This window comes from Eurosta solidaginis, chromosome 4, assembly GCF_040869045.1.
Source record: "Eurosta solidaginis isolate ZX-2024a chromosome 4, ASM4086904v1, whole genome shotgun sequence".
Taxonomy (NCBI): domain Eukaryota; kingdom Metazoa; phylum Arthropoda; class Insecta; order Diptera; family Tephritidae; genus Eurosta; species Eurosta solidaginis.
This window is the reverse complement of record NC_090322.1, coordinates 175,376,098-175,393,208: the sequence shown is the minus strand read 5'-3', so window position 1 is coordinate 175,393,208 and position 17,111 is coordinate 175,376,098. Positions and strand designations below refer to the sequence as shown.

The following is a 17,111-nucleotide window of genomic DNA, read 5'->3' as shown; positions in this document are numbered from 1 at the left end:
GTATATACATTCATTTAGATCGGTACTTAGTTTGAATAAACAACTGGGTGCGATATATAGCTTTGCTGCCGGGTAAAAGTGTTCCCCTTAGTGTAAACCCCCCTGCTCCGGCAAGCTAAATACCTTAAGGTCTCACATGACGTTTGAAGCTAACCTTTTTTATTTGGCAATACAATTGTAGATTCGAACAACAAAATCGACGTTCCATTGAGTTATCCAGCTCTGGCTCACGATCAAATCTCATTGGAACGATCTGGATGAACTTTATCAGAGCTGACAGTACTAATATAAAACATCTGTTTTGTTGAAAATACGAAGAAGAAACGTACACAAAAATTGAAGATACTGATAGAATTATTAACATTTAAATAGTTTCGAACGTAAACAAACTATTTATTTTCCTTACATTTTCTTCAAGTTGTCTCCCATTTCCGTGTTTTTGCTTTTAAATATGGCGAAATCTTTTATGTATACACATATTTAATTCAGGGCTACGATGGCTCAACTATATTCTTGGCTCATCTCACCAGCTGATTTTTTTTTTCATTTCACTGGAGTAAGGATTGTCAGGAGGAGATGGCAAACTCAAAAGGAAACCAACACATTGACAACATTTTCTTACTACACACAAAAGCTGCCAAGTTTTATGTTTACATTCTATTGCATTCGTCTAACACCAACACGCTGATTTTGACAATCTGAACAACGGTATGTTGTTGCTGTAGATATGAGCCAACCATATAGTTGAGCCATGAGTGCTACCAACTCAAAAGTGGTAGCTGCCAAAAAATCTACTACAGAAAACGAAACGAACAGAACTGCTATACGGATCAGAAATTGAACCAAATAAATATAAGGATTACAACGTTGTCCTTATGTATTTGCATGTTAAATTTCTATCAGTATCTGGTTCACGCGTCATTGGAACGCCACAAAAGCAATACTATATTGTCAACTAATACAAATACATACTTAAATTTGAACATAAATTTTAGATGTGTTCAGCAATGGCGGAAAAAGTATGTCAAAAGTATAGAATATACAAAATTTGACGGATACCATAACTTATAAGTTGTCTATCTAGCTATTCTCAATTTACAAAAAAGCGCAGCCTACTCATCTGTTAGTTTTTTCCTTGGCCGCCATTACATATTATATCTGTTTAGCCAATAAGCCTCATTTAACGAAGCTTTACTGTAACGGCACATATATTTCTATATAAAAATGCAGTGTGCGTGCCTTTCATCTGTCGACTATTATGTTGACTGCTTTTTGTCGGCACTTTTAACCTTTTCTGTTTTGTTATCATAATTTAATTCGCTATTTTTTTTTTTTTCGTAAACTTGAATTTGAAATGCCCCCGCTGTGATGAAAAATTTATGATGTTGTAAATTTTAGTTAGTAGGTATGTGGTGCACGATGATGTGTAAGTATTTGGTCGAGATATGTACATATATATTTTGTCTACACATGCCATTTTGCAGCAGTAACTGGTTAACCCAGTAACCCGTCTGCCGCTTTTGATAGTTAAGCACAATTAGCGAGAAGTCGGTGCTTGTCAACCATCATTGCACACTGTCACCAGACACCGTGTGAGTCTTGTTGTTTGGTAGTAACTACTGTGTTATTGTTGTTAACATAGTATTTTAATTTTTAATGCTAAGCCTTTTAGATATTCAGTTTCCTTTTAATTTCATGTTTTTCCTTGTTTCAAAATAATTTCTCTTTGTTTTACTATATACGCAGCTGTGCCAGTATGCTGGAGATATTAAACAATTAGCGGCAATAGAATTGGTACTTGATGTTTCACCTACCGCTCACAAACAGATTACTGGGTCACTGATATAGAATATACCGGAAACTTTAACTTTTAGTTGTCATTAGTCGTCACCTATTTTCAAGACTATTTCAGAATTTTTCGCGACTATACTGTGGACTATTTCTAGTACTCCAAAATTATTTCTCGAGATCTATTTGAGGTATTTTCACAACTTTTCAGGATCAAATCGAAACTTTTCAGTTATCATTTTGGAATGACTTCCGCAATAATTCCGAAACTTATCCGTATTGTATTCGTGATCATTTTTGCTTCTTCTGGTATCAATTCAAGACTGTTTCAAAATAGTTTTGGGCCGATTCTAAGATAAATTCCGAATTTATTAATTTCATAATAAGTTGAGGTTTATTTTGCAATCATTTGTTGTTTTCGGATTGTTTTCGACACTACTTCTGGATTGTTTCCAGACTATTTTCGGTACTATACCAATCAATCCAGGACTATTTTTGTATAGTTTCCCGATTGTTTAGGGATTTTTTAATGCAATTTTTCGTGAGTATTCTGTGATCATTTCGGACTTAGTTTTGAGTGAATCCTAGCACTTATCCGGCATAATTTCCAAATTGTATTTGTGGTAATTTTTAGGATGAATTTGGGCAAATTCGCAACCATATCCAGATTGTTTTCGCGCCTATTTCGGGACTGTTTTCAAATTATTTTCGGAATTTCTGTAAGGAAATTTCAAAATTGTTTCGGGAATATTCAGTGATCATCGTACTTATTTTCGGGATAATCACTTATACGGCATAGTTTACGTATTGTATTCGTAATCATTTCGAAGTCAAGATTGTCTCATCACAACATAAATTCGAAATTATTTTAGGGAAAAATTGACGATATTTTCAGGACTGTCCATTTTTATGTTGATATGTCATTATTTTTGTCCTGAGGCGCTATAATTAAGTCGCTTTATTATAGTTTTGCCTGATAAACAGGGTCAAATCCTTAAATAATTGTTTTCTTTTCACTAAATTATGAAAAAACGGCCAAATGAAAATAACTGCAGAGCTGCAAAGGACATTAGAAGGAGTTAGAGAGCTTCTCAAAATAAATATAATGATATATCAATAAAAATTGGATACCAAATAAGCAAGTGACAAATTAGACAGTATCAAAGATTAAAAATAACTTATTTTTTTTCCTAAATCCTCTCATAAGTTTCAAAGTTGGCCAAGTAACTTTTTTATATCGTACAATAAACTATTTTGAACGCATGCAACAAACACGACAAACCAGTTCGTTAGCGGAGTAAACGAAGGCAAGTCGATTTACTACTCACACCATTACACATCTTTTCTGCTATAGCACTGAACTTGCATTCGTTCGTAGCAATGCTGGGCGTAGCCTAAAAAAATTAACACTTAAATATTTCAGAAATGGATGGCCTAGTTTTATTTTAAGGCTTTGCTCTTAGAGCTAAAATATGAACTTTTCTTAAAGAAAGTTGCATCAAAATCCGTTAAGTATTATCTGAGGGTATTTTTTTTTTTCAAAATTTAAATACTTTGATTTATATAATTGGTTATTTGGCGACCTTTTACTTTGTAAATGTGTCGAAATATATTGGGAATAAAATAAATAAAACTTGCGTTTTAATTTATCATCCACGGACCTCAAGCCAGCTTAAAACATATTGACTTTGATTTATAATATAATATAGATGTAGATATGTAATAGAACGGTACTGCTTCGAATATGTAAAGGCCGCTATTAAATTCATAAAAACTTGTTTGCAAATTTTTTCTTATAAAATTCTTGCATTACAAATTTTTATGTTACTCGCACATTTACTGCTACACATCTTTGTTTCTTACGAATTGTTATTGTTTTTAATGATATTGTTTTTTATCGCAACAGATTAAGTGTATCATGTCTGTAGCAAAAAGCGAAAACAAATTTTTTAAGCGTAACAAATTTAGTTTATTATGCATCTCTCTTCGATATGATTTTTATAAAAAATTTTCTTTTAATGTATTGTGTTATTTTTAATATATAATTTTATGTATTTCGATAAAAATATGTCAAGACGTATTTTTTATTGTTATTGCTGCTTTCAATTTCGTGAAGATATATAAATTATCGTTTATTAGCTTTAAAGTTGAATTTTACGAGTTAATTTCGCGGTTAAATTAGGAAAAAAAATCGTATTATAAATTAAAAAAAAACACACTTCGCGCCTTGGTGTGTGTTTTCGTAAATTATACAAATAGCAAAAAAATCGCTGTATATACCCTGTAGGGATAATCTGTAGTTTAAAGCTGGTGCGCTTCTAGTACATTCTGAACCACTATTAGTTCGCCATCTATCTCTTTTACATGCTTTCTACTGGCGAATTTAACATGGCGATGTCCTAGGCGGTGGCAACTGCCCCGCTGCATTACCTTTTCACTAGTTTTGAACTAGATAAAAATTTCCACTTTAGAACTAGTTCTCTATTTGGCACTTTTTCCATAGTTCCGAACTAGTGTAAACATTTACAGCTAAGATCTAGTTCTTTTCTTGGCACTATTTCGTTGGTTCCTTACCCGACCGAAATTCTACATGTTGCTTCTAGTACGATATTATCCTCTTTTTAGATAGTTCTGAACTTGTGGGAAAGTAGGTGGAAAAAAGGCATACTCATTAGACTGGGCCGATTTATTAACCGATGTCGCGCCATCGACTTTTCGATAGGATTTTGGCTCAGGAAAAAAAGTTCCACTGCGCATACCCAAAAAAATAATTTCCGAGCCTGCGAAATTTCAGTTTTTGACTTTTTTCGACTTTGATTTTTAAGGTTTTTTTCATGACCTACTAAAAAAATTTTCATATGTATAGGTTTTCGGAAAAAACATTTATGTGAAAGTGCTTTGAACCTTGTTTTAGCTAACTGGAAAAAAGATCTGTATTCATTCCTAGACTTAAAACGTGCTTTTGAGACTATCGATTAAAATTTATTGCTAAAAAACGTTATAGCATAGGTGTTACTGAAACGGAGCTAAAATGGTTCCAAGACTTTATCATGAAAAGAAGTCAAAGAACTGTAAATGGATCATCCCTGTCGGAAAAAAGAGAGGTGCCTGTTGGACTTCCGCAAGGGTCTGTCCTGGAACCTATACTGTTTAATATATATATAAATGATATAACCAATTCTCTAAAGTACTGTGATATTAAACTATTTGCTGACGATACATACATATGTATACCCTATACATAAGAACTTTTTTTAGTAGGTCATGAAAAAAACCTTAAAAATCAAAGTCGAAAAAAAGTCAAAAAATGAAATTTCGCAGGCTTGAAAACTATTGAGCCCAAATCCTATCGAAAAATCGATGGCGCGATATCGGTGAACTTTCGTCCATACAAATGACTCACCCTAATACTCATAGTCGAAGCTCCTTCAAGTTCTTAGATTTTCTTTGTTGGTGGCCTATTTCTCAAATTTATGTTAAATATGAAATATAAAAATCCAAACTGTCGATTTTTTAACTGGAGGAAATCTAGCTACTAACGAACTAGTACTTGTGTTTGGCATTTTAGATCTACATAGTTCCGAACCAGAAATTTGTATCAATGTTACTGACTTCCCTTCAGGGTATACACACGCCTTACATAAAACGTTAGAAATTAGAATATAAAGTAAAAATTTAAAGAAGAAACTTATAGCTAATCTTACATAAATTCAATACACAAATCAATTGCAGTAAAATTAGGCAATTTTTTTTTTATTATTTTCAAAATATTTTATTATTTTTGCTGCTACTAAATTTTTGCTCAAGTCGAGCTTAAGTTCCAAATTTGATTTAATATGTTCACTCATAGTACACATATGAATATATGTACATACATATGTCTAGTAAATTTAGTATGTCTCACTTAGCATTTATTATAGCCGCTAATTAACTTTTAAATCAATTTCGTTTTTGCTTTTGTTTCTTCTTTGATTTGCCAATTTGTGGTTGACAAATTCCACACCTCGAATTTGTTGCGCTTTAATTTTTTAATTTTTTCACAATTCACGATATTTTTCTGTTTGTTTTTTATATATTGTTGTCTTTGCATGTTGTCGGGCGTGGAGTTAAGGCGGTGTGTGCGCATGTGCACGCGTTTACGCTGCGCAAAAATGACGCGTCGTGCCAATAAGACAAGCTTATGGTGTAGAATTAACAAGTAAAAATACCTTCAAGAGGTCGAGTTGGCACTAAACATTTTTTATATACCCACTTGTGGAGTTTGATATAATTTTTGGAGAAAGTTCGATGGCGTGCTTCGTATTATTAAACCGAACAAATTTTAAAAGGATTCCGATAAAATTAGTAAGTACAAAAAACTAATACAATTTTTTCGAAGAAAGTTGCCACCTTTTGTAAACATTTTCTTTAATCTAGTGAGATAGATGATTAAAATATTAAAAACATGGCGCCAAACAAATTTAAGCTCTAGGGTGTAACTTTGAAAATAAATGATTTTTAATAATCGGGGATTGCCCATATTGCTTTTTTTTTTTAAATGTATGAAAACATTTATTTGAAGCAATTTTTTTTTTTTTTTTAATTTTATAATTTATTTAATAATTTGGGAAAAATTTAAACAACGTGACATCAGGACGGACAAGGCGACAGCTGTTTCGATTATACCTTGTAAATCTCTTCAAAGCCTTTTCTCCCGGGAGTGGGAGTCGAACTCGCACCCCTACGATAGTTGAAATGGTTGTAAACGCATTCAGCTACGTCATGCCTGTTGTGAAGTCTTTCCCAATTGCCTTCTTTTTGCATATTTTAATCTTTTACACATTGCATACTTCGTATGCAATTATGTGTTAAAGCTATGCTTGGTACGGCGGTTTTCAAAGAAACTTTGGTTTTGTTGCTGTTTTCGTTCTATTTATAGAACTACAACGAATTAACCAATTTTGTCTGTTTGTATGATTTTTAATAAATTTAAAATAAATTAAATCAGAGTTGCCACACATTTTAATAATGAGTGCTGAAAATTTAGCTATCTTTTTTGTTAAAGATTCGAAAGCGTTGACAAAATGTTGCAGTGGTTTCGATAAAACTGATAAGTGTAAAGGTATAAGGGCCATCTGTTTGAAAAAAGATATTTGAATATCGTAACAAATTTTATTGGAATATTAAAATTATTGTGACAAGACATAACCGAAGACGTAATATAAAAATAATATTTTTAACATAATTGCCAGATATTTTTAAAGTGAGTAAAATCATTACGAAGAGTGGATTGACCATTAAATAAATGCAAAAAATATAAGTTTAAAAAAGGTTGATTAAACGTGAATAAAATTTGATGTAGCCATACTTAAAAAAATAAGTCACGGATGGTAAAAAGTTGTTTTCGAATGCTGCAATATGGGTATTATACACATATACATAAATATAGACGGACTTCACTTCCAGTAAATACAACTTTTCTAAAAGAGCTGGCTGAAGAGGAACACGAAATATGACTTATGAAATATTTGCTTTCGAATTCCATAAATTTAAAATGTTTAAATCTATAAAAATGTGTTTAGAAAGGGTGCCAAACGTGGTGAAATTTATCACTATATTAAAATTGGAAATAAAATGCTATTACGGCTTGCACTTCCATATTACTGCATGATTTCATTTTGCAAAAATTTTTCTCAAGTGCAGCCATCTATTTTAAAAATTAAACTACTGCGAATATTTTTATTAAAAGGAGCTGCCGCTTGTTTGAAAATAAAAGACTTGATAAAATTAATTTTATCAATAAGTAAATCAAAAACCACCAATGTAGAGTTTTCAACAATAGTGGTATTATTTAGCACATACTTTCGTATAGGGTTGCCACTATTTTATCAATTAGTTTTAATAACATATATGTAGTGGTATTGCAACACTGAGCTTCAAACAAAAGCCTTAAGACGTTAAATTATGATACAATTGAGATTTCTTTACTAAAAAATTATTTAAATAAGTATATTTTAAAGTAATTTTTGGCATCTCTTTTCTGATACGATTGGCGAAATCTTGTGGAAAAAAATGTTTATCTTGCAATCTCCTCATGTTTGGAGGCTAGTAATTTTCTTGTGCCGATTCCAGTAAATACTAATTTCGCTTAAAGTGGGTGAGATTATTTGACATCCTGTCCACAGTGGTGTTGCCATTAATGAAAAAACGGTTTTAAAATTATATTAAATTACATATATGGAGAATTCTTTGTCAAATCAGCCACCCCCCTACCCATTTCAATTTTGGTGAAATCAAATTTTTTTGAGCACACGAAAAAATTCTTCAAGAAGTGTAGTTTTTTATGCCGTTAGGTGTTCTTTAAAAATAAAGTTTTTTAACCTAAAATGAGGCATCTCGCAAAAAAGTTGCATTTTTTAGTCAAAAATTTTCGCAAAAATATAATTCCTCAATAATAATGACCAAATTAATTATTAGAAATATTGTGGGGGTCGGTAAACAATAATCCGTTGTCAAATTTAAAATTCAAGATGGCGCCCAGCATACAGAATTTAGAAGAAATGGGTCAACAGTAGGAAAAATACTGTCCGCCATCTTGGATCCCCATCTTGAATTTGAAATTTGACATCAGATTCTTGTTTAGCGACCCCCATAATATTTCTAATAAGTAATTTGGTCATTGTTATTGAGGAATTATAATTTGTTTCGATTATTTTTGACTAAAAAATTGCACTTTTTGCGAGATGCCTCATTATAGACAGTTTTTTTCAGGTTAAAAAATTTATTTCTAAAAAACACCTAACGGCATAAAAAACTACACTCTTGGCGAATTATTTCGTGTGCTTAAAAAATGTTTCTCCAACATTGGAATGGGCAGGGGGGTGGCTGATTTGACAAAGAATTCCCCATATATAAATTTAATTAAATCTAATCTAAAGACTTTCTGAGTAGTACGACCTAGTGTTACATAACGTCAGAGGGGCTTCGAGCAGAAACGTAGCATTTTTATGGGGATATGTGTGTACATAAAGCAGGGATGCACCTTAACGTTAAGCTAATCGTTTATCAAAAAATTTCCACCGTTTCCGTTGAAACACTTCGAAATACTATCGATAAAGAAATTATCAAGATAAATTGTATCTCGTTTTTAACCGAAACGAAAAGCTTTCGTTAACGTTAAAAACTTTAACAAAAACGTGATACTTTATGTTTGAATTGTGCTGGCAATGCTATAGCCATGGTGAAGCCGTAAGGTGGTAACAACGAGCGCACATACACACACAAACTCCATATAATTTGTTTGTGTAATTCGTTGGTGGTAATGTCAAAAACACTCTGAGAAATGTTCGTACTGTCAAAATTCATGAGAAAAGTTGCAATCAGCTTGGCTATTGCTTTCACCTTTAATGACTCCGCCATCAATCAGCTTTGCCAGCATAGTTTGAAATTAATAATGAACATAAACGATTTGATTCCGTTTTGATATGGCAGAAAACGAAACGAAATCATTTCGTTAATTTGACGTTTTTAACGTTAATAAACGAAACGAAATGACTTTGTTTCGTTTATTAACGTTAATTATCGTAACGAAATGATATCGGTTCGTTGGTTAAGCATGCCTGACATAAAGAATAGCGAAACAAATTTCAGCATAGAATTTGTGTACCAAATGCATAGATGAATGGATTTGCAACTCTTTGTTTCAAGAGAGCGCTGTCAAAATGCACATTTTTGTCAATGATGCCACTCCAAACAAAAATAAATAGATCTGAATATGGGGATTTTTGACGTACATTTCGGCGATTATAGCTTCAATAATTTAATAAAATGATAGTCGTAAAATATTCATTTCTTTAAACTTATTTTACAATAATACGACTAGTTAGTGTTAGATATAAATAAAACTAAGTAAAATTTTCATTTTGATTAAATTAATTAGTCAAATATTGTAACGCATTTAACTCACAGAGAAAACCATATATTCTTTCGAAATTTCAGTAAATCGGACCTATGATATAATAGTTAACATCATTTAATGGATAGGGCTTATCCTACATGTCTGACGTTCCAGGTTCTGTGATCAAAATGGACTGGTTGCACCGGGTCTTCATATTTACAAAACCTGTTTTTAGTGATAACTTTTGAATGGGAAATAATATTTACCCTCCGCCTTCGAACTAATAATATTTACAATAAAGCAAGTATTTTTATCCTTTTCCCCATAATTTTTGAACGCTATTCTACAGTTGTAGGTTAAACTAAAGTTTACCAAAATTTTTGGCCCGTTTTTCGTTTTAGTTGGCACATTTTTTGTTCTGGCACCCGCTTCAGCTGGCGCGAGGGATTTATCTGTGATTGTTGACAGCACAAATTTGAGATAAATCCCTCGTGAGAGCGCAAAAAATTGGAGTTTCGTATCAAGTCATCTTTGACCAAATGCTTACTACTTGCATAACAAGCGAAAACTAATTTACTGCTTGCCTTGCTCAATCTCAGTCGCTGCGCTCATATGACGCGTGTATTATTTTGAACTTTGTACCATAATTTGTGAAAAATCAATTATCTTCATAACTAGCAGCTGGGTATAGCAAGATATAAGCATTGACTTCTGGCGCCTAACAGCAGCTCGCGCTCGATCTCAAGCTTACCCTCCAACACGATTGATCGCGCACGCTTCGCTTTGTCCAATAGTCGCGTTTTCATTACAACAACTGATATGTATTTAGTCGTGCAAAAGTTCACTTTATTGTTGCTGACAATACAATTAGGTTTTTTACTAGGTTGTTGTTTTTTTTGCTCTCTGCGATATAGATCGGGGCAGTCAATGTGACTGCAGCAAATTACAAAGAAAATAATTGTTGCATTCACGCGTTGGTGACTTTTTATGCGATTGCTGAATTGTTTTTTTTTTGTTTCATGTCTTGCTATTTAAATTGGGGCGTGGATATGCTGTTGTTAAATTGCAGATACAAATTTTTGTATATACATATGTACATATGTATATACATATATTTTTTTCGTTTTGATTATAATGTTCATGATGTTTGTGTGGCGCGTGGTGGCATGATGTTTTAGTTAACGCCTCTTAAAAAATGGCAAAGAAAAGGCGGCGAAAAAATATTAATATATCCACTAATTTATGAATGTGTCTGGTATGTGCCAACTAGAGGTCAATATTGAATGAGCGTCACAAAAAAGTAGACTTTTGTAAATATATTCAACAATTGTTGTTACAATACATTTTATTTTTGTGTTACATTAGACTGTATTTGAAGTTTTTGTTCTAAATTAGTCTTTTTGAGTGGTGATGCGTAATTTGCGTGTGACGTATGTATGTGACAGAGTGATTGATGTGACAAAATTACAGAAATAACAAGTAAGGATAGGACTGTCTTCGGCTATGCCGAAGACTTCATACCTTTCATGAATGGGGCTGAACAATAATCTTATCCCGTTCGTAATCTCCGAATAATCAGATGTATAAGATAAGAAATATCTAGTGAACAGATCTACATACCTAAACGATTTTTAAGATAAATATAAAATAAAAAATAGGTAGGTACTTTGTGTGAGGATGCAAAGTTTCAGGTTTTTTGTGGTCTGCGTGTAAAAACTATGACTACGAATCACGTATTTCAACAATATATGACGTAAACGTAACTATTTGATGAAATGTTATGGATTTTGAAGCTTCTAGCCGTAAAAAAGGGGCAAAAAAATACAGTTTATATGGGGTATATAATATATGTACCACCGATCTCTATGTTTTTTTCAGACAACAATATATGCTATATACGAAAGCATTTGGTGAAATTTGAAGCTTCTAGCTGTTAAAACGTGGAAGAAATTGCGCAAGTTTCTTATCTGAACAATCGGTTATATGAGATTATATATACCACCGATCTCTATGAGTTTTTCAGACAACAATATATGCTATATACGTAAGCATTTGGTGAAATTTGAAGCTTCTAGCTGTTAAAACGGGGCAGAAATTGCGCAAAGTTTCTTATCTGAACAATCGGTTGTATGAGATATATACTATATATACCACCGATCTCAATGATTTTTTCAGACATCAATATATGCTATACACGTAAGCACTTGGTGAAATTTGAAGCTTCTATCTGTTAAAATGGGGCCGAAATCGTAAAAAAAATATATATATACTATATATACCATGATATATATACTATATATATCACCGATCTCTATGATTTTTGATACAACAATATATACCATATACGTAAGCAATCGGTGAAATTTGAAGCTTATAGCTGTTAAAATGGGGTAGAAATTGCGAAAAGTTTCTTATCTGAACAATCGGTTGTATGAGATATATACTATATATACAACCGCTCTCTATGATTTTTTCAGACAACAATATATGCCATATACGTAAGCGTTCAGTGAAATTTGAAGCTTCTAGCTGTTAAAATGGGGCTAAAATTGCGAAAAAATATATATATACTATATATACCACCATATATATACTATATATACCACCGATCTGTATGATTTTTTCAGACAACAATATATGCTATATACGTAAGCATTCGTTGAAATTTTAAGCCTCTAGCTCTTAAAATAGGGCAGTAATTACGAAAAGTTTCTTATCTGAACAATCGGTTGTGGGGGATATATACTATATATATGACCGATCTCATCAATTTTTTCAGGCAACAATATGTGCAATATACGAAAGTATATGGTGATGTTTGAAGCTTCAATCTGTTAAATTGAGTAAGATATTACAAAAATCCTCTTTTTCTGAAAAATCGGTTGTATGGAGGATATATGCTATAGTGATCCGATCCGGCCGGTTCCGACAAATGTCTAATCGGACACCCAAATACACCCGCTCACCAAATTTTATCAAGATATCTCAAAAATTGAGGGACTAGTTTGCATACAAACAGACAGACGGACATGGCTAAATCAACTCAGCTCTTCAACTTGATTATTTCGGTATACTTAATGGTGGGTCTATCTATTTTCCTTTAAGGACTTACAACTTTGGGTTTCGTGACGAAATTAATATACCATTTAATTTTCATGAAAGGTATAAAAATAGTGTGCCGGAAGTTAGAGAGGAGCTGAATAATATCACTTATTTTGGCTATCTTAACGTATTTAATTCTGAAATCAGCCTCACACAAATTTGCAAGAGCATCATAAGCAGCTAAAGAAGGCAAGATATCACTGAGTTGTCAGTTTTTTTTCCAAAAGATACTCCGCTACTTTGGAAAAAATATTAGAACGTCGGTATCTCCCGTGGGTTTACCTTTGCATAATAGTCTCCACAATTCTAGGGAAGTTGACCAAAATCTATCAGCATTTAATGGAGTTGCGGCTCTCCTCGCCGCAGGAGGAGAGCAGCAAAGCAACATAATCGCACCACCTGTGTGAATACCCAGCTCTAGCACACACTAGGTTTCTAGCTAGGGGCATATATATGCCGCCAGAACTTAAGGAAGTTCGCACCAAATGGTTCGAATGGAGTAGCGACTAGCCAAACTTAAATGGCAAGACACAGTATCAGCGGAAATGTGCATCAAAACGCACCACGTGCGCTACTTGGACTCGAATACTTGGTGTGCGGGCAGCACAGCAACCAACCAATCAACGACCATCTTACGTTGTACCACAAGTTGCATTACTGTTAAAGACGCATCTTCTTCGTTGTGGTTCGGACTTTTTTGTTTTGGAAAAGCACTTTGAATGAAGATTATTCGTCTACTTTTTACGCCAAAGAAAAACCAGGCAAAATTATAAAAAAAAAAAGAAATTTTGAAACGGTATAATAATAAATCTTCACCAGCGCGCAGAAAAATAACAGTGACAATTTTTTACGTCAGTTAAATTCTTATTTTTTTTTTATTTTCGATATTTTTAGAGAACATTTCTAAAATGTTTTCAAATGAAACTATGCGAACCAATATCAAAAATGTTTTCGGAAATTCGAAAAAAATTTTCCAAAACTTCGAACTTTTTATTTGAAGTTCTCCGAATTCTTTCGAATACGAAGTTTTGTAGCCCAATCAAACTACAAGTTTTAGGTGTCTCGATATTCGCATTGATTATTGAAAATTTGTTTTTCTGAATTGGAATGAAGGAAGATGTTTTAGACCCTTTGGAAAAAATAGGTTAAATCATTGTAAAATTGTAAATAATCAAAAAATTTAGTAAAATTTTTTCGAATTTACAAAATTTTTCGGAACCTTTTTTTTTGAGATAAACTGAATTAAGCAAGGAAGCTGGATAGCCTAGTGGTTAAGGCAACTGCAGTTTCACCGTGTGATTCGCGGTTCGAAACTCGGTTAAAGCTTTAATAACATTACGAAATTGCCTGATGATGATTACGTGGTGGTTTTCGAAATGGTACCGTCGCAGTATGCCAGTAAATGTTTCTTTCCTTCTTTTCAGTTTCTCTTAGAAAACATAATAATTGAATATTCAATTATTATAAGCCAGTGTTAAGTTTATGATTTCTTAAATAATAAGTAAAATATCTAAAATAATAAAAAAAAAAGAATTCAACTAACGAAAATTGATAACAATTGCCACTGCTAATTCTCTGTTCGCTGCCGTGTATGCAAATATATTTGCATTTGAAGACACTCGTGTATACTTTATAATTAAACGAAGATTTTACGACAGCAATTTATTTTTGCAGAACTTGAACGAGGTCACCAACAGCGAAAATGCCAGCTGCTAATCACCGGCCACAAACCGCTATACGTCAGCCACAAGCCGCAAGTCAATTTTTTTTTTGAGAATGTTCCTCCGTCTGCTTGACTGTTCGCATTTATATTGAATTTTTTTGCTGACCGACCATCATCATGATCACAAGTGCCTTATATAAACAGACGCATTATTATATGCGAATTTGCATGTATTGAGGTTGGTGTGGGTGTTCATTGTGTGTGTGTCTACGCGCCAGTATGTATTTTTCATATTCTTTATTTTTTTGACATCTTTATGTGTTTGATGAGCCCTGGTTGTTTGATTTGATTACTTGTCAACATCAAAAAGGAAAATATTTTTGGTTTTTAATAAGCAGATTGAAATGTTGTTGCATTTGTTTATTTATGTATAGTAAATTGTTTGAATATTTTAACTGTTTAATATAACTTTGGTGATGGCTTTGGCCGTTCAGGAACTGAGGAGCTCCAAATCAAAACGCATAATTACAACTGAACAGCAACGAGAAAATTTAGTTAATATAATCTAAATATGTAATGTCTTAGCACAAATACAATTTTTTAATGTGAATTTTTAGTAGGTTAGACCAATTATGTTTATACTTTTCAGTTGCTATCTTGAAGATATTGGAAGGAGGATATAACTTTATCAGAATACGAAAAAAATGGTATGTGCCTTTATTGCGTTTTAATATGGAACGCCTCAACTGTGATGTGATGAGCTTGGAGTCTCTGCAATTAGAGTTTGCTGCCGTGAATCAAATAATAAAAAAAAATAAATAAATAAATAAAATAAATGTAAGGCGCGATAACCACCGAAGCGATTTAAGGCCGAGCTTCTCTTCCAATTTTGTGTCATGCTCCTCTTATTTTTTTCAACATATTGGCGGGACGGGACCTACTTGTTTTATTCCAACGGCATAACGAACGGCATCTGCGAGGCAGATGAGCTTTCACTGAGAGCTTTTCGTAACAGAAAAACACTCGGAGTGCTTTCCCAAAACACTGCAGAGGGGCGAGCCCGCTTAGAAAAATTGTCTTCCAGTTGAAAAAACGTGTTTCTAAAATGTTTGATGTTGCTTCGCCCGGGGCGTGACCCGAGGATCTTCGGTGTGGTAGGCGGAGCACGCTACCATCACACCACGGCGGCCGTCAATCAATCAAATCAAATCCTTAATAAATTAAAATTTATAAATAACTATAAAAAAGTTTTCATACATTGAGCAATGGGTACTAGCCGCTTAACCATAACAAATAAAATTTATGGTTGGTTGTTGTGCTTCTAAAAACAGCGCAATGCAATAAAAATAAAATAAAAAAATTTTAAGTACTTCCTTTTTAAAATATTTTAAGTTTATTTTTATTTTCTCCTTTTGCTCCTTTGTCACGGCGTCTTAACCTATCTGTGAAGTTTCATGTTTGTAGCTCAATGGGAAGTTACTTAAAAATCGATTTCAAAACTCCAAATTTCCAATTCTCATCTAAATATTTCGATCCGTGCGCCATCTAACGGAATTTTGTCTCCTTTTCTTACATTTTCTCGGTGTCTTAACCTATCTCTTAAGTTTTACGCTTCTAGCCCAATGAGAACTAACATAAAAATGAATCTCAAAATTCCCTCCGTTCCGTTTGATTTTTCTAAATATCTCAGTCCGTGCGCCCCCTAGCGAAACTTTTTGTATTCTGTCATCGGCTGTCATCGACCTCTGAATTAAGCTCTAAATTTTTAGCCTCTAGCTCATAGGGAAGTTACTTAAAACTCGGTTTCAAATTTCCAAATTATTATGTAAGTTTTTCAATCCGTGCGCCACCTAACGGAATCTTTTTCTCCTTTTGTTCCTTTGTCGTGGTGTCTCAACCTGTCTCTGAGGTTTCATGTTTATAGCTCAATGAGAAGTTACTTTAAAATCGATCTCAAAACACCAAATTTCAAAGTTCTTATCTAAATATTTCGATCCGTGCGCCACTCAACGTAATTTTTTTCTCCTTTTCTTAAATTTTCTCGGCGTTTTATCCTATCTGTGAAGTTTTACAGTTGTAGCTCAATGAGAACTTACATAAAAATCAATCTCAAATTCGCTCCGCTTCGTACAATTTTTCCAAATATCTCATCCCGCGCGCCCCCTAGCGAATCTTTTTGTATCGTGTCATCGGCTGTTATCGACCTCTGAATTAAGTTTGAAATTGCAAGTCTCTAGCTCATCGAGAAGTTGAAAATTTTCAAGTTCTTATCTAAATATTTCGATCCGTGCGCCACTCAACGTAATTTTTTTCTCCTTTTCTTAAATTTTCTCGGCGTTTTATCCTATCTGTGAAGTTTTACAGTTGTAGCTCAATGAGAACTTACATAAAAATCAATCTCAAATTCGCTCCGCTTCGTACAATTTTTCCAAATATCTCATCCCGCGCGCCCCCTAGCGAATCTTTTTGTATCGTGTCATCGGCTGTTATCGACCTCTGAATTAAGTTTGAAATTGCAAGTCTCTAGCTCATCGAGAAGTTGAAAATTTTCAAGTTCTTATCTAATTATTTCGATCCGTGCGCCACCTAACCAATTTTTTTCCTATTGTTGCATTGTCACGATGTCCTAACCTATGTGTAAAGTTTCACGTTTGTAGCTCAATGAGAAGTTAATTAAAAATC

General features: G+C 33.2%; 2 protein-coding genes across 9 annotated transcripts in view; one reads left to right on the top strand and one right to left on the bottom strand.

Moving 5' to 3' along the window:
- The window catches only part of sog (short gastrulation), a 294,848-nt gene that overhangs the window by 54,148 nt on the left and 223,589 nt on the right, over positions 1-17,111 (bottom strand). The window lies entirely within an intron of this gene.
- Positions 1-17,111, top strand: part of LOC137250675 (uncharacterized) — a 320,882-nt gene that overhangs the window by 155,750 nt on the left and 148,021 nt on the right. The gene's annotated exons all lie outside the window — the stretch shown is intronic.